The following is an 18,152-nucleotide window of genomic DNA, read 5'->3' as shown; positions in this document are numbered from 1 at the left end:
CAGGCATCCTGCCATCCAAACGTGCGGACGTTTATTTTATACACGAATATCGGTGAAAATAGAACATTTCGTCAATGTTTGCTTAGCTCTCTTTTCCAAGTCACCGAACCCTTTCCGTTGATTTAACTCGCTAAATTATGGTAACCTTTGAGAGTATCTGATCTGGCTACTTTTGCACCGAACTTGCCGTGTGAACACCTGCCGCTGAGGCAAGGGTGTTTAAGTTCTGATAGCGACGGCAATATGTCTCTTCCATTTAGGATGCGTGGGTAAATGTAGTCGCAAGTTACAGAAACAGAAAAGCAAATTCATAACTGAGAAATCTTATTACTGTAAATATTGACTAGTTGTCGTCTTCCAGCCAGGTGCACAGATTTTTCTGCATGTGTTCAAAACTCCGAATTTTGATACAGATGCAACGATTGCGATTGATGACATCGCTTATTCGAATGTGGCGTAGGTAGCACCCATGGCGCTAGAACTTCCATCTCGGGCGATCAAAGTGTCCAATATACGCCTGCTCTATCCTACTCTTCCCTAATTGCTGCAGTTTACCCTCGCCCGTTTCGATGACCCTGCTATTAGTCTTATTAACAACGCGCAGGCCTACTTGATGCCAGTTTCAGACGAGCGTTCAAACAATAGCCTGGTGTACCAGGCAGTAAAGGCTGTAAGGCGAACGTTTTACTTCCATATGCTTGGTTTCAATTTCCACGCATGAATACGTAATCCCATCGCGTAAAATTACCTCTCTTTTCGTTCCCAGTGAGCCTACATGTTTTTAAAAGTCTTGTGACACTCGAGACGAGATTTTCACTACAGTGTCATAATCGTGCAAACGATTCATGTTGTACATTTTATACATGAAAAGGGGGGTATATTGAAGTTGGCACACCGTTGGCGCTAAGGAAAGTTATAAATTTTTGCGACGCTTGAGCGACTTAGTCGCAACGATTCTTTTAGTGAAGTTCGTATAAGTATTATAGTATATTACTTTTCTGGTTCCATATCGATTTGATGATTCTCTTTCTTTCAACCAAGAATTTCTGTCCAATAAATACATACACGGCAACAAAAAAAGAAGCAAGCCGAACAGGGACGTTACGTGACCAAGCAATCACTTTGGTCAATCATTTTTTTTTTCATCCTCCCTGGGACGTACAATAAGAGCACGTACTGGGTTTCTTTACAACACGAAAATGACAACATGACAAAAACTTGTTGGTTCAGGTATTACACAAGTATCGACGAGGCATCTGAAAACCTGCGATTCATCAAGCCTGAGATAATACTGCCTCAGAGTATGCGTGTTAAGATACTTGGAATTTTATTGTCCTACAGCACTCCATGATAATACGTTTCGGATATTTTCATCAATTTGTGGAAAGTATTTGGCGAAAGGTATTCCAAATTCTCTAGAAGTCTTTAAGTAATTTCGCTTGTGTGCGGATCTCCGCTACCGAATTTACTTATTTCTCGTTCCTAAGTGGCCCGAGGCCACTTTTGGTAAATTTCACATACCCGATCGAACGATAAGGGTCTGGTTTACCGTCCTCAACTCTCAAGCGATCAGGTCTGTCTCCGACAACTTGACCTTCATCACCCTGATGGATCGCGTAAGCTAGTTCTCGTTCGCGATCTCTTGCTGTTCAATGCTTCTAAAAACTCTTTAAAAAAAAACTGTCGGTACTTAGGGTTGCCCTTAAAGTTTGCGTCGTGGAAGATCATGACGTCAGCTGTTAGCAGAGGTTCCGACTAGACAGTGTCATGAAGTCCAGAGACTCGTATCTTGGGTGCGCGTCCTTTGCAGTAAAACGCATTCCGACCTTGATCATAAATTTTCATATTTTCCTCAATTTATTCGGCTATATTTTGACTCTAAGCAATCGGCTCTGATACGTTGAACAAGAGTTTTGCGTTGCTGTAGCTCTGGCTCATATAGCCGAGCGTTTTGTTGTGGGTAATATACGTCAGTATATCGTACGGTGACAGTAATACGAGTTTGTGAACTCAAAACCCTACCTTGGTGCTTTTTAACGTTACGATAAGGTCAAAGTATATAATATTCGCGATACCGCAGGTGATTTATTCCAGAGTTTCACGTGGCTTTGGGAGCATTTAATTTTGCAAAATTCATCTGCCGAACAAACAAACAACCCGCAACTTGTGTAATTCAATTCGTTTGTAATGAATAGAGGAGCTGAGGTGGAAAAACCCGCACGCTTATTTTACCTACAAGGGTGAAACCTTTCTATCATAATGCGATGTTTCGCTTTGCCTTAGTCAAGCTTTCGTTCAATTTTCCATGCAGTGACGAGAAATTTCATTTACGTGAACTATCGGATTATGGGAAAAGCTTTGCATACTGAAACTCTATGCGCGTGCAGATATAGAGTAAACTCCATCTGCACCAGCGCCTTGGTACAAAATCGATACGAACGATCGCGAGATAATGAATGACCGCCCGGTCGTTTGTCTTACGTGGCTACTTCGAAACTGTATCAGCTTATCACGCGTAGCTGTTCACGGTGTTCCCCAGAGTTACGTTGCTCTTTTACAGTATCCAATATACAGACTGCAACGAAACAGCACAGTAAGCGAAACTATTCTGCCTTGTCGCACCAAAAATACTCTTGCCTATTCCGTTGAGTTAAGATCCAGAAAATTATCTCGACAATTTTTCGGTACCCATGCCCAGTTCAACATGAGTCCAGATCAAAGTAAAACTTACAATTAGCTGTGGTAGAACAAATGGTTCCTTGTTTAACTATGCGTGTGATATTGATCCGTCAAAGCATGGCAGTTATCCGTCGTGATTTAGGCGAAGTCTGTAAGTAATTATAGACTGATCTGGCTGATTATTACAAGCATATAGCGTTACGCTTAAAAGTTGGCCGACGGTGAAAGCCCTAATTCAACCGAAGGTTTAGCTGTTCGCCGAACTTGTCTTACCGGTGGTACCAGAGTTCCCTGGTAGTCAGAACGCGGTGGAGACGCGGATACACTCATTGGAGAGTTAAGTTTCCGAATTTAAGTTTTTCTTTACTTTATTCCCCTTTTGGAACGGGGCATCCAAGAAGTTCGTATGGGTTTCCCAGTCTCAAAAGGCCAAGGGAGACTTATTTCGTCGTCGCGTGAATTGTGAAAGAAAAAAAAATCGATTGAAACGTTGTGTTCGAGTCAAAATTTACATGCGCATATCGTTTGACAAAGTGATAATTAGATTTTCAACGGATCTGCAGAGGTTTCTGTAACATTGTAATTATTAATAAGAAACAGCTGCTCGAATCAGCATTGCGCCTTTTTTTTATCTCCTTGGCGAAATTACTCCCTTGATTTAGAATTGTCTGGAATACTGCTCGGTTTCCTTGAGGGGATACTGTTTCACAGGGTCCCTTTTCCACCGCTGCTGCGCAGTACTGCAGATGAACGTGGGTAGGTGGATGTATATATTTGCAGTGGAATCTCTCAAGACCTTGAAATGTTATTCTTTCCACAATATACCGTCGTTCAACTGAAAAGCCATCAAACAGTCAAGTGTGGCTCCACGGTACAAAAGCGAGGGACTCGCATAATTTGAGCGTTGATTGCGGTTAATTTGTTAGCAATTTAGCCTGGCCTTGACAAAAGCTATTAATTAGAAAGCTAAAAACTTTTGAACCTTGCGTCGCGGAAATTCTCTATGTAATATTCGAAAAACCAAGTGCCACTTATCACGACACGAAGCACTGTTTTGCATTAGGTACGCACCCTGCCAATTCCGCCCTCTCGTCTCAACTGTCTGGAGCCAGAAACCAGCCACTTAATCCTATCCACCGTCCAACAACTCTGTAATAGGAGTACCACAGATGAAGTGCGTCAGGGCAAACCACCCAGTCGACTAAAGCAATCGCGGACGAGAATCCTCTACATTAATTCACTCTCGTTCCGCAAAAAAAAAAACGCCCACGCTTTTCCACGTGCGGTGAAAATTGCGATAAAATCATTTCACCAGGGTAATCACTCAATTCTAAATTAAAGGTCAATCGAGATACTGACGAGAGATTTTTCATTCTGCCGATCTATTATGTATAGCCAACTTGCACCCGAAGGATGAGCTTTCGCAATCGCAACCAGTTTTATTGGAATCATAAATCACGCGGTTGACTGATCACTGCTCGTTAGGTTGACGTTCGATGCGACCGTGCTAACTCTTTCGGTTGAGAAATTTTGCATCCGGAGTAATCGAGCGTGGGAAAAAGATAACACCGTATACCTTCGGTCATATCGTAGGTAGAATAGAAAATTTACTCACCGTGATGATTGTCGGCGGCTTATCTATTCCACGGTTTTTCCAGTGGTGTAAATCGAGCGAAAACTCAATTGCCAAACACAATGGGGATGATTTTTGGTATGAAATATATGAAAACTCGCGGGTTCGCCCATCTCGGTCTATTCGTCGTTCAGTCGCTGCACGTTCGTCATCACGTGCGGAAATTCAAGGCACAGAGCACGCGTTGAGCTATTACCGTTGTATACATATACATATACGAACGTATAAGTTTCTCCTTAATTAATTGATCGACTGATTGATTGGCTGATTGATTGATTACCCGCGGTAGCATCAATTCGAATCAAGTCCATTAAAATAACGAACAACGTTCCCCGTGCTCGACGCGCACCGACCGTAACCAGATCTCTGATTTTTCAACTGGTCTCCACTGGTCTCCGGGTCGGATCGAAATTCGAATGATCGACCGGATTTCACTGCTTTGGCCCAATCACCCAAGTGTTAAATAAAGTAATCATTTGTAAGACCGGTGAATTCATCGGGTACTCTCGAAGCGTTTTGCCACGACGAACATTGTTTTGGTCCGTTTGAAGTTTCTCCCTCTCGCGGTCGCACCCCGTCGTGAAATACTTCGAAACGATCGACAAACTAACTTCCTAAAGATACGTACAGCGTGTACACTCCTTAACCATCCCTGCGGGATAGCGATCTTTCCCTGTGAGTTTCGCTAGGATCCTGCCGCATGCGGGAAATTGAATTGGCTTCTATATCAGTTCTGCAGAGCTGAGGGGTGGGGGAGGATGTGTTTCACCGCCTATCTTCGAAGTTTGTCCAATCGCTCTCTTACACTTACACAGAGGCGCGTAAGGTTCGCCTATAGGTGTGAAAATCAGAGGCGCGGCGTGGCGGGGGCGATTTTATAATATACCAAATTGTTGAAATCGGAAATCCAAACCGTGATACCATATGGCGAGTGTATTGGCTCCGCTTCCGCAAGCTGTAACTCGGATTACAAATAAGAACAAGGTGTCCTTGGCCGAACGACGGCCCTGCGCAAACGGCGATAAGGGTCGATCATCGTCGTACATGATATGTTGTTATATGGCATCATAGATAGGGCGGCATAATCAATGCACGGTTTTGTACCCTGTACTGTTACGTGTCGGGAATTACATCCAATGTGGCGTAGGTATTGTACCAGGCACTGTTGAACGGTACTCGTATATTTCATGATAATACGATGATTCCTTTCTTCTTCACGCATTTTCTCGGCACGTGTAAAGTACGTTACACGTATTGAAGGCGAAGGTGTTCTTCTGACGAAAACGCAATACCGCTTCGAGCTTAACAAATATTTCCTTCAAGCTTATGGATTTTGGGGCATCTACTTCTGTTACGTTATTACTTACCGAGTGTTCGAGTTAGCTTTGCGTCTATTTCCGCACATGAGAGCAATGCGTTCTACGCATAGTGTTCACGAATAGAACCTCATAGCGCAGCGTATCGAACCCCAAGGTTTCTCGTTCATACGGAAGGAGAACAAACGCCCCCCCTACTGATCCGAAATTAAAGAGGACCTATCGTATTGACGAGCTATAACGCTGCGCCCCGTCCAATTCTTGGGAAAACAAATTGCCGTTGGGTTGCCGCGGAAATCGATAATACCAGTGTGTGTGGAGAGAGTGATGCATTCGGTGGTAGCTTATTTATCTTCGATGTAGTATCTTTTCAACTGAAATCCACGTAAATTTGAGAACATTGAAACTCGAGTTTTTCGAATATGTACAAATGTAGGGGTAAAAAATTTACAACAATCTGGGTGCACGTCCGTGCGAAATTACCTCTTACGAAGCTGAAACTATGCCTAATCGAATGTATTCAATCTACCACAGTCTCTCCGTCAGCGGTAAAAAGTTCTTTAAAATGTGCAGTATATGGGGGATGCCGAAGGTAAAACAACAGCGTTGATTTATGCAATTTTCCGATATAACGTTCGCCACGCCTGCTGTGACCACCTATATTCACAGCCTATATATGATGTCAGGAAATTCCCGAATACTTTTACCCGTAAATTCTCGTTTATCAGAGGAAATTCTGCTCAGGGGTGCTCCTCTCCCAATCCCCCTTTTATTCTCTCTCTCTCTCTCTCTCTCTCTCTCCTTCTCTTGCCAATTTTGCCAACAAATAGTCAAGTCTAACGACCGGTAGTTAAAAGTCCTTCCTTAAATGTGATGAATTTTTGGAACGTGCTACCCCTCTGCTGCCATGCACGATAGAAAATCAACGCAGGTGCTAAAAATAACAACAAATATCCACCTGCGCTGTTGTAACTGTGCGAAAATGACGCTATTTGTTCACTTGCCGACAATAGCTTACCTAACGGTTGCATTTTTTGTCTCTCAAAAGACTTATCATCAATTGATTACTTTACATTTTTTACATCAATTATGGCGCTAGTTTATTGAAGCATGTTGGGCCGTAAGTTTGATAGAAATTTGTCAATTTTAACACTGTGAAAACATAAACCGATTCATTGGCACAGATTGAAAATGTCGAATTTTTGCTATTTATTCTTTGAGAGCGGAATTTGTGCCAGGATTGGTGGTGATCAAAAGCATTCGAGAACTGAAATAACCTCCGATGGTTAATGCCTTTCATCCCGCACTTGTTGGACATTGAGCACTTTGTCGTATTTTGAATGTCTCACCAGTATCAAAGAAATTGTTCCTAATGAGCGTTAATTTTAATTTTAATCAAAATTGCCTTTGAGTTCAACGTAAGTGTGACGTTATAATTGCTGACCCTCCTTGACGTATCGATACAGTCAAATTAACGCTTATTATACACTTTCGCCAATTTCAGTTGGAACATTCAATCTTTTCAACGCGTCGGTATTCAAGGTGAGTATTTTTCAGGCACGAACCTTTCTTTACGTGCTCCGATTTCGGTATCGCGTATCTATAGCGTGTCCGTTCTTTTTCGTATCAGCTTTGCGCCTCGGTGTTCAGTTTCACATCGCTGTACATAATCCCGTTCGAAAATCGTTTTTCACAGGTTTGACATTCTACTTGTCTGAAAGAATGCCGAGAGTGTTCCGTTTAATCTGCGCGTTCTCCCATCGCCTCGAGTTGTGTATCCGGATCATAAAATCGATACCTTCCTCTCATCCGCTGATGCTTTACACCTGACTCACACGCCATTACGTTACATCTCCACGTGAAGAAAGCACGCGGAGCAACCGCACTCGCATCTTCGAAGGTTAAAGTGATCTCGAAGGTAAAGATTGCTGTTAAACCGTAAAAATTGAAAGTTACGGTGTTTGCAAGAAAGTCGAGAAAACCAATATCGTTCTCCGTCTCTACTTCCACCGTCGAGGGCAATCAATTTGTAGGGCACATATGTGTGCCATCCAGCGGTGGGTCCGCTGCAGGTGGCGGGTGTTTCGAAGGCTTTGAAAAGTCGGGCGTCGGGACGCCTGCAGGGTGGCAGGACGCCTGCGCCCAACGCTGCCCCAGAATGCCGTCCCAGTGTGCCAACCGCACCATGTCAACGACGCACGCCGGCCAGTGCTGTCTTCGACCTCTTCCCTGCAGGACGGTCCACAGAGCGTGCAGCTTCGCCACTCTCTCTATACTTTTCTCCTCAAATATCTTGCACTCTCTCTACCGTCGTTGCATAAATTATCACCTTGACGAACGTGTCAGAAGCATTTTTTACACCCGTCGTACAAAAGGCTCTCGATACTGTTCCCGTTTAACGTAATTACAGAAAATTTAGAAATCAACTCTGCCCGTTTCTTCTATTTCTTTCACATTCAATTCTCTACAGAAAAGCACGAGATGCTGAACTTGAAACCTTTCTAACGTATCGGGAACATTGTGTGAAATCAAGGAGCAGAGTAGCTGGTGCCCAGTGTTGACAGGATACCGCTACTCGAAACCGAGATCCTCCTGAGCGCGTTGAACGCAGTCGTGGTTATTGAGACCTCAAGTAAGCTTCATATCACCTTTTCACTTAGAACTTATTTAGAGATAGAGTAGACAGTTTCCAGACAAGCGCGTAGTCCCTTTATCTGTAGTGCACCGGAGTAAGGATAATCCGCGGGGATTCAACCGAGGCGTAAATAACCAGCATCCCCTGTCGGTCCCTCCTTCTGTCTTTCTCCTTCAAAATCGCCTCTTCCCAGCGGAAACTTGACACCCAGTGTCACTTTGCGATCGCCTTTACCGTCCTAAATTAAATCTCGCCCAGAGATACGAGCAGTCCGTGGTAGACGACGGACGGTAGAAGGTTCCCCATTTGATAAAGCGACTCTTCTCCTCTCACCACCTCCTTCTCATGCCGCTCCAATATCGCCATGTGCTCCGGAAACGCGTTCATCTTCATTTTCCGAAGTTTAATCCTCCCGGGATACCCGGTCTGGTCCATGATGCACACCGACTCAGACCACAAACCGGATAAAACGGGTTAGCTACCCGGGACCCGACGGCGACGCCGACGCCACTTCGTCTTCGTCGAGTTTTGGCAGTTTAGGCGGGAGCAGAGGCAGTGTTGTCGCGAATTAGATCCTCGGAGGAGGTTTGTTTGGCTTCAACGGCAACGAAATGGTCGCGTGGTGTCTCATCGCGCGCGGCGAGAATGAATTAGGGATTTCACTGCACGCATAGCAGCAATCCGCCTACAGTGTACGCCTCAACACGATAACACATGGAGTAATACGTAGCTGTGTTAGTATTTACGGGCGCAGCGTATAGCCAGCCGGAAATCGATTCCCCCTGGTTTGAAGACCAACGTTTGTCTGCCGTTTCGCCGGGGATGTATTAAAACTACGTCGTAGTTCAGCTTGTTGCGCAAAATCCAACGCGAAAAGTTTCTCGTTAGCACGTTGAAAGGCGTTCGAATAACTCGAATCGCCGAATCCAAACCTGATCCGAAGCCGACTGGGAACAGCCGAGGGTACCCAGGAATTGATGCTTTTCGGAATTGAAAAAGAGACGCAACGGCGATGATCGGACGGGTGAAAAATTGCCCACGTGGCTGTGCGGTTTCATCGGCAACGAGGTCTTTGAATATTGATTGGGAACGCACCAGCCTCAGTAGGTTACACGCGAGTTTCGTTCAGTAAGTTTTCATCCGAAACGCAGGCAAGGTGGCTGAGCGGTGAATCGGGGTGAATCGGTGCGCTCGCGCCCCCGCGAGGCGGAGGTCATTCACCTCGGCGAAGATGCTCCATCTCCCGTCTATCCATGCAGTATTCTGTGCTCCCTAACGGCGCCGGGAAGCGTCGCGCGACACGTTTTCACCCACTTCAACCAAAACTGTGCGATTTCTCGGCCTGTGCAACCCAGGAGAGAGAGGGAGAGAGAATGAGAAAGAGCATGGAGACCAACCGTTGCAGACGTATCTGTTATACACGTTTCAAGAAAATAGGTCACTCTCGTTTCCCCCCTCGCCTCTTGATTGCGCAATATTTTTACGCCACGTTCATTTATCCCCTGACGAACCCTGCGGAACTCCGAAAAAATATATCTCATCTCGAAAAAAGCGGCGCAAATTTTTATCCCGTAACTAGATGATTCACTTTTTTTTCCCCCTCGGTAATTAGGCTCCTTTTTATATTCTTGGTCCTTCATTTGCGATGGAAATCAGACCCTCGACGTATTTTTTTATTTTCCCGGACGAGACGAGCGGACGTTCTAACACAGTGCATGCGACTTGTCTTGAGAGGATCAGAATGAAGTTTCTGACGTCTGATGATTTGTTTCGATGAAATGAATTTCACTTGCGCGAAACTTTTTCGCTGTTGGCTGAAATTAATTCTCAAAGGTAGATTTTAATGCCCTGAAATTGAACGACGAACTTTTTTTACTTTGTTTCAGGAACGCTGCAGCAGTTTTTTGTCGAGTGAGCTTCTGTGTGTCGTCGCGAAGGAAGAGGAATCAGAAAAAAAAGTTTCTATCCAATCAATATGAAAGTGTATTACTATTCGCTTTCAAAGAAATCGGGACTGACGTATACGTGATTGGATGAAACGCACAGGATAAGCCCTTGTGAATAAATGAAAATGGTGAAAAATCAATAAATATCAATATAATAAATTTCGTATTGTTGTGCGCGAGGCAATTTCTCTTCAATTGTGCTTAACGATAAGAAATTAAGCTTGTGTGTGGAGCTAACGCGAATTACTGTATTATCATTGTTTGCAACAAGTCAACTTGCAAATAACCGAATCAAAGAGCAAGGTAAAAGAAAAAGCTGTGTTGAACTTTTGTCCAAATTTCAAGCTGCGAGATCGCAGCTCAAAGCCAAAACGAGCGCGGCTTAACATCCGAACATTTCCGAGAGATTGCCTTCGGCAGTAACGCAGAGCTGGTGATAACTCGCGGAGCTACCGAAACAAGAAGAACAATATCGGCGAGGAGGAGAGAGGCGCGTCTTTTCAGAAATCGGAAGTGCGGAACGTGGAACAAAGGCACGAATATGTCCTGAGTCCTGATGGGTCGCTTCGCACCACGAGAACCAGCAACTCCCCGAGGAGGGGAAACGCCAAAGAGCTTCAGGAGAAAAAGTGATAGAATTGACACGGATTACTAAAAGGGCCTCGTGACGGAGGGGCTTCGCACAGCCCTGGCGCGGCTGCGGCAATGCTCGGGTAGTTCGCTGCCAAACTCCCCAAATCCACCCGCAACCCCGGAACACAAAGCGCACGTGAGTATCAACATCGAGCACCACCCGTGTGGCGGGTTCAATTTTTTCCCCCGAATCCGTTCCGAATCCAGTCTTTGCGCTCCCCTGTGTATAATTCATGATCGATGAATGTGATCCTCTTTTCGAATTTCGCTTTTTCGTCAAGGCTCGTTCCGTCGCCCGTTTGGTCGTATTTTATCAACCATCGATCGATCAATTTACTTTTTGTTACGTATTGTGATGCCCGTCATTGTTCTCCCTCGATTCTGTACGAGAACCACACGTTGACCACGTCCTTGTTTTCGTTTTCGCAAAAAAGATTTCAATTTCAATATCCAAAATTTCTCACCGTACCTACACCGCGTAACATGTACGTGAAAAAGCATTCGTCGAGGTGCTGAAACATGCAAACTAGGTTAAGGTCGTCCTCTTGATGGTACAATTTGCTAAGAATGCCTAGAATAGGAGTAGAAGCGCAGACTTGTTCACGAAATGCAAATATCAGATGTATTAAAGCTACGAGTACACGGTATCTAAGTGTAGCACAATATTCGGTGTATCGCGTCGATAGCTTCGTATCCATGCAGCGCGAGCTCAATGCCTCACATAATAATACATTCTATTTCTACAGTAAAATTTTATTGATATTGTTATCGCTCTGCTAGGCATTCTAAACGGAGAGAATATCTTGAACAAAGTCTGGTTCTCGATTCTCCCGAAATATCAATTTTACTCTTTGTTTTCCATCTAAATGAACCCTTCTTATCGATAAAACTTGTCTTCCGTTCTATGTTCGCGGTGAAAATGTTGCAAAGAAAATGTCTCATAGGACACTATAGTCGACGGTCAGTGATTCGAGTCAATAGCGCCAAGTCTGTCATCACTCTGCGAGAAAGTCTATGCTTTTCGACTGATGCCATTTTCGAAGCTTCTAGCTTAATTTAATGGCAAGTGGAGACGTTTGATGCGTCAGTGAAAGGCTTTTGAGGCGAAGCTTTTAGGCTCAGTGGTAGGCGGAGTGGAACTAGTCCGTTTGAAAAATGTTGGAGTCAAACTTTGAAAGGAAGTTTAATCGGCAAAACGCATCGAGAAGATTGGTTCATTCCCCCTTCCCCCGTATTTTTCTACAACAGGCTATATATCTTAACGCCGTTTCCGTCTTACCTGGCATTTGCAGACTTGAATTATTCTCGCTCTTATTTTCGTTACCGACACCACAACGACGGTATTATTTTTAGCACGACGACGTTGATAGTTTTATGCGGTGAAAAAAAATTACACGCGTCGGCGTAGCGAATCAGCTGCCGCAGTCTTCCGCAGCTCGGTATTTGAATTTATGCGAACCAATTTCCATGAAAATTCCATTGTTCGTTTTTACCCTGTGTAAGAGTACCTAATTTACGGCTCTGCAAGTAATTCCGAGACCTTTAAATACCTGAAGGTTGAATCGTTTAAACGGCCACGTTCATTTGTTTCCGTTTGCAATTTCGACTTCCTTCCTCGTCGCGCATTCAAAATAATATGTGTACTACATACATACATACATGTACACACCAGAAATAACCTGCACGCAAATTTGAATATTCATTCGCTTTTGTCACACACATAAACTAATTATTAAAAGTGTTCGGACCCAAAAGACTCCTTGAGAGAGACAGTGCTCGAATTGCAGAGGTTACGGTCACAAAAAATTCTCAACCATAATATATCTTGTATTTTATGAGTTCCTACGGACCTGAGTTTCTAGTCCTGGTTGACGAAAACGACATCCTCGCCATGTTATTCAAATACTTAGTAGCGAGGAATTAAGGTCAAATTTAAATTCGGTTCCAGTCTTTTCCTGATCACACAGTTTAAATGGACAAACAGCTTTCACACAAAATTTTCATTCGCCCACGTGTAATGTAATATTTTATCTCTTACTTACCGGCTATCATCCTTGCCCATCGTTCTCGGAAATTCCCACCGAATTATTGCATTTACTCACGAACAAGGACTCGCTGCGAGAACATAAAGTCGGCGTCGTAACTACAACGGGTGGAATATAGGCCGTAGACCCGTTGGCGACTGGCCCGCTGTAACTGGCAGCCACTACTTGTAGTCGCCTGACTCACGCTCGTTTCTACTGCCGGACCTAGCGAGGCAAGCACTACTTGCTGTGACGCCGGCCCAAACTCTGCAAGTAGTAGGTGGTCGTCTGACCCACGGCGTCCGTTTCTACTGCTTGACTTGGGAACGGGATGCCCAAAACACGCGTTGGGTAAACGCCAGGGAATCCCTCGTATTGCCGCGCAACTTTTACACCTTTTAACTTGTACGGTATCTGAGGTGGAGTTTTGAAAAATACGGGGGAATTTATTGTTTCGACAAAGAGAGGGGAAAGTTTTTCTAATTCGGTCAGATTGTTCAGCTGCGGGAGTTCGGAGACGCCGACTTATTTAAGGGCGAATTTAATATTCTCTCTAGCAAATGTGTGTTTTTCCAATCGGTGCAGTGACCACCACGACGTATAATTTTGTTGTTTCTTGGGATTTTCTACAGGGACTTTCGTAACTGTTTAAAATAAAAAAAACCTTGATTTTACGCATCGGGAGTCTGAAATTATTATTAATATATGTTAAAGTTATGCAAAGGAGGATTAATTATTTGTGAATTATGTGAGCATAATTAATTACCCACGTCGAGATTTTACCGCGGACCTTATAAGTAATTACGAAAATGTCAGGGCGGAAATTTCGTGGGTGTAGAAAATTTTCGTCCAAAGTTTACCCTTTCCGACCGGCTTATCAGCGTGCAAACGACGGCGGTGGGGCCCCGGAGGAATGGTCAGATAGAAAAAAACAGCGGTCACAAATTGTTGAGATTGAAATCAAGTTGGATTTACATCGCCTAACGAATTCACGGTACGAATTTATTGCCTCTTGTAAGCAGAATTTATCGAACCGATCGAGACCGCGGTAACGGAAAACGAATGCTTACTTAACATGATAGGAAAATTTCTGTTAACACGTTTCTACCACCGGCCTGACTGATTTTACACGCTGTAAGTTTAATGCGTGCTCAGCGCTCTTCGGCGGACAAATTCAGGTCCATTACGGAAAACGGTCTCTACATGCATTCGTAAATCTACGCTGCGAAATCACACGCTTACAGTGTAAGACGGTCTGTATTTATTTGACCGACAAATAAAGTTATTCAAGATTGAATCTTTACATAACAAACGATAATTATTGCCAAGATTCATTATACCGGTCCCATTTTTACAGTCCGTAAGGTAGTGCAAATTATACCAACGACACAATAGAATTGAGACACACTCATTTCACCTATGCCTTTGTGATTCGTGTTTGCATATGTAAATTCGCTACGCTCGATAAGCGGTACACATATACATATCAATGCTCGTCACGAAAGCTGATTCGATACCAGTCTTAGCATACGGTTTGAAATTATTCACTCAGATTAGAATTATAATTATTGTCACTGCAGATGTGAAAAATAAATCTGTAACTCATTGGAATACGGGATTTTAAGATTTTGAAAGTTATCATTAGATTTGACGAGATTTTTACGCAAAAATCCTCCGAACAAGCTTGCTTATTCTTTTCAAAATAAATTTTCAATAATGAATCACAACGTTTTTGAAACCAAGAAGAGAAACTTTCTCCAGACTTTAAAAATGGTATTGCAACCTTCGAAGCGAAATCAGATATTTCTTCACGTTTACTGTTTACAGCAGCTAGTATAAATTATCTCATCGCACTCCGAAGTGTCACGTGGAAAAAACCCCGTACCTTACGTTGCCTGCTATCTGCGTAGGCCACCCCTGCGGGGTTGTAGATTAGAGGGTCATGTATATTTTACGATGGTATATTTTTGACGTTCACACTTTTGCCGAACCATCCAGCCGAAATGATGCTACGTGATTGGCAGTCAATATACTTTTGCCAATTTTCAAATACAAAAATCAAATACTAGCATCTTGCGGTTTTTATGACGAAAAGCATTGTTGGACATTTTTCATTCCAACTGAGGTGGAAAAAAATTCACAAACTTGTAACACCTTACGCAAGCAGCAAATTTATACAGCTTAATGGGTTTTTTTTCACATCGAACATCAGCCAAGATTGAAAGATCTCAGAAATTTCTTAACACCGTTTGCTCCATCTGTTTGTACGTAAATTTAATTTACTCACGAGCCAGAGAACGGGTCCTTTCGGCGCAACGTTGTTATTGCAAACAGCACAGCTATATCGGACCATAAGAAAACGTTAAATATTTTTTCTTCGGCGACAAATTTCAGTCACAGAATACACATATGGGAAATAAGCGCGCAGAGTTCGTAGGTATCACTGAATTTTCTCTTATTTTATTTTTTATGACAGGGTGAAAAGTGTTTATCAAGTTCGTACAAACAACCCTCTCAAACACTCACTCTCCTTCGTCTTCTCATTGTACCTGTATCGTTCTACCAGGAGTGAACGATACAAAAAAAAAAAAAGACAAAAAAAGAAAGAGATCGATATGTAAAAATTGACTGGCGAACGGGTAACAGCTTCTTTCTAGAACTCCGGACGGAGAGAGAGGGGCTCTCGCTAGTTTGATATACTCGAGAGAGGGGTTTCTTTTCCCAATTTTCCAGCTGTCGAAGCGGGTGAACGTCGCGGAGGGCAGGGTGAGGCCTAAACAGGGGAAATAAATTCAAAGTACACAAAAGTGATCGATTCGTCCTCCGGAAATTGAGTACGCTGTGAGCATTACCCTCCAATTATTAGGTTACCCTGTGTGTACCCCGGGCGCTATGTAGAGCACTAAAAGTCACAAGCGACGTAAAACCCGTGTTAATTAAGCAGCTCCGGGATAGTTAAACTAATTTCAACCGTATATAGTTATAACGGCGGCCAGGAAATTAAAACTTCGTACCCACGCACCAGCATTTTACGCTGTGTTTTACGGTATCATACACGTTCTCGAAAATAAGAGGGTCGTCACGCGATTTTTGGATGCCTTGGAGAATTCCCAGTCTCAATTTTTTGCCGCGATAAATTTCTTCCTCCGAAGGTTACGAGTATCGCGGTTGCCGCAGGTATCGGGCACCTTCAAAGCCGATCGGCAGTAATAAAACTGAACTTGACTTTTCGACGCGAGGTTTACACCGCTTGCGGAAACGCAAATCATTTTTACTCCTCTTTTTCATTCCCCTTTATTTACTTTTTTTTTTTATCAGTTTCTTAGCCAGGCGCGGATTTACTTTGCCGACTCGAGCAGACCGGTATTTCAAGGGGTTGATCTCTGACCTCTCCAAGGTCGGTTCAGGGCCTGACTTCTCGGGTTATCTCACTTTTTTTGAGAGTTACGCGTTTTTTACCTCGCAAAACACAGCTGTGCGAACGTGCACAGACGTATAGCAGCTTTACCGTAATAAAGCTGTGGAAGAGAAAAAGAAAGAAAGAACACTGTTCGCGTGAATTGTTATGCGGTTCGGCTCCGATGAAACGAATGTTTATTGAATAGAACGAAAAATACGGTCGGGTTGAATTTATGCCACCGGCGTCTTATCCGCGTCGTGGGAATTCGGGGAGGGAGCGGGATAGGTTTGCAAATCAGTCGGCGAGGGCGCAGGATCACTCTTCCACTAAAACTTTGCGTGTTTAGTAGCGTTTTCATGATCTCAACTACTGCCGAGGCGGAATGAAGACGGCGCTGAGAGCAACGGATGAAAAGGGTCGACGCGTTTCGTGAGAATATTGAAGAATATTAAGCGATGTCTTCGCGGCGGCAATTCAGAGAGACGGAAGCAATAACGGTAGCAATTTCCCTGCACTTCGTGCGGCAGAAACCCGTATCTCGTGTATTATTTCTTGCCGAGGAAAGGGAGTAAGTTAATCTTGTTGTAAATTTGTCTGTTTGTTTTCGATTGTCGCTGAAATATTAGATCACGAGGGTGTAATTTATAAGGGGCTCGTGATTGTTCTACTCGTGCAGCTTTTCATCAGCGTTGCGGAATTTGGAAAAAAATGTCTACCGTTGATATAGGTTAACGAAAACGTTCTCTTCGTTCGCGTAATCTTTCTCTATAGGTATAATATATAAATGTTCGTCGTGCTGGATCGAAAAAAGAAATCCACGTACATGTCCAAAATTAATTCCGCGGTCATTTGGCTTTGGCTAAATGCGGCGTCTACGTGACCTGGCCCTCGCTTAACCAGCCGCCCCAATAACGTGAAACGAATAATATACCCCGGAACACTCAACGTTATGGTACAGCCCGATTGAAAAATAACGATACGATTATAGTGAGGGTTCAGTTTGTTTTGGTAGGTTAAAGTGGTGGAGGAACTTATTCCAAGGTTTTAGCGGAGATGTGTTTTTCGGTTCACGATATCTTCGTGCCGCTGCTGCAATTCAATGCGCAGTAATAGGATATCTATTTTTTTTTTTTTTACTAGGCACGGTAGTCTTTGTGGTATACCTAAGATATTTACGTGAAAATTCAGATTCTTTCGGGGTGTAAATATTTTCAGCGTCGAAAAACCGCTCGTTTTTAACTGTATGTACACTGTCAAAATAATCTTCTTCATGGAATGGAGATTTGCGTGTCAAATGAATCACTCTTTTTTCGCGATATACTGGACTTCGCTACTTGGGTTCACCAGGCCTTCAAGTAATCTCGGTAATACACGTTTCTGCCGCTTACGGTTATCAATGTCACGTTATATGAAAAGAAGAAACAATCTGAGTTCTCGTCAGCTTTTTAGAATTGCTTTATATTCGCAAGCTTAATGTAGAGTAACTTCGTCTGAAATTATATATAATGTGTTGGTTTATGAAATGGAATATTTTCACTTTCAGTAATTCAAATATGAATATCCTTATCCAAATTGATGTTTGATTATGTCAAAATTTGATTTCGTCACATAAAAACATATTTAAATCGTTCGCTTTTTCCACTTTGAAGCAGACATATTTGACGTACACATATTTTTATCCAAAGTCGTGCCAGGGCATCAATTATTGGATTCAGAAAGAATTCATTGTCGTTTCATAATCTGACGGAAATTGAAGAATGTAATACAAGGAACTTGAAAATTGAATTGTCATTGAATGAAAAAAATGGGAAATAATCTTGAAAATTCTTAGATTCACCTTCAAATATAATGCTGCGAAACGGTGTGATACCAATTGTAAAATAAAT

The 18,152-nt window shown here is 43.2% G+C and overlaps 1 protein-coding gene across 2 annotated transcripts in view; it reads left to right on the top strand.

Moving 5' to 3' along the window:
• Positions 1-7,862: 7,862 nt before the first annotated feature.
• The window catches only part of LOC124214037 (uncharacterized), an 84,083-nt gene continuing 73,793 nt past the window's right edge, over positions 7,863-18,152 (top strand). For both annotated transcript variants that reach the window (XM_069134041.1, XM_046615999.2), the window contains exons 1-2: positions 7,863-8,260; positions 10,150-10,978. The gene's annotated coding sequence lies outside the window, so the exon portion shown is untranslated. The remainder of the gene's footprint in view (positions 8,261-10,149; positions 10,979-18,152) is intronic.

The sequence above is a fragment of the Neodiprion pinetum genome, chromosome 3 (genome assembly GCF_021155775.2).
Source record: "Neodiprion pinetum isolate iyNeoPine1 chromosome 3, iyNeoPine1.2, whole genome shotgun sequence".
NCBI lineage: Eukaryota > Metazoa > Arthropoda > Insecta > Hymenoptera > Diprionidae > Neodiprion > Neodiprion pinetum.
Note: the sequence above shows the minus strand (reverse complement) of the source record. Positions and strands in the feature narration are given on the sequence as shown.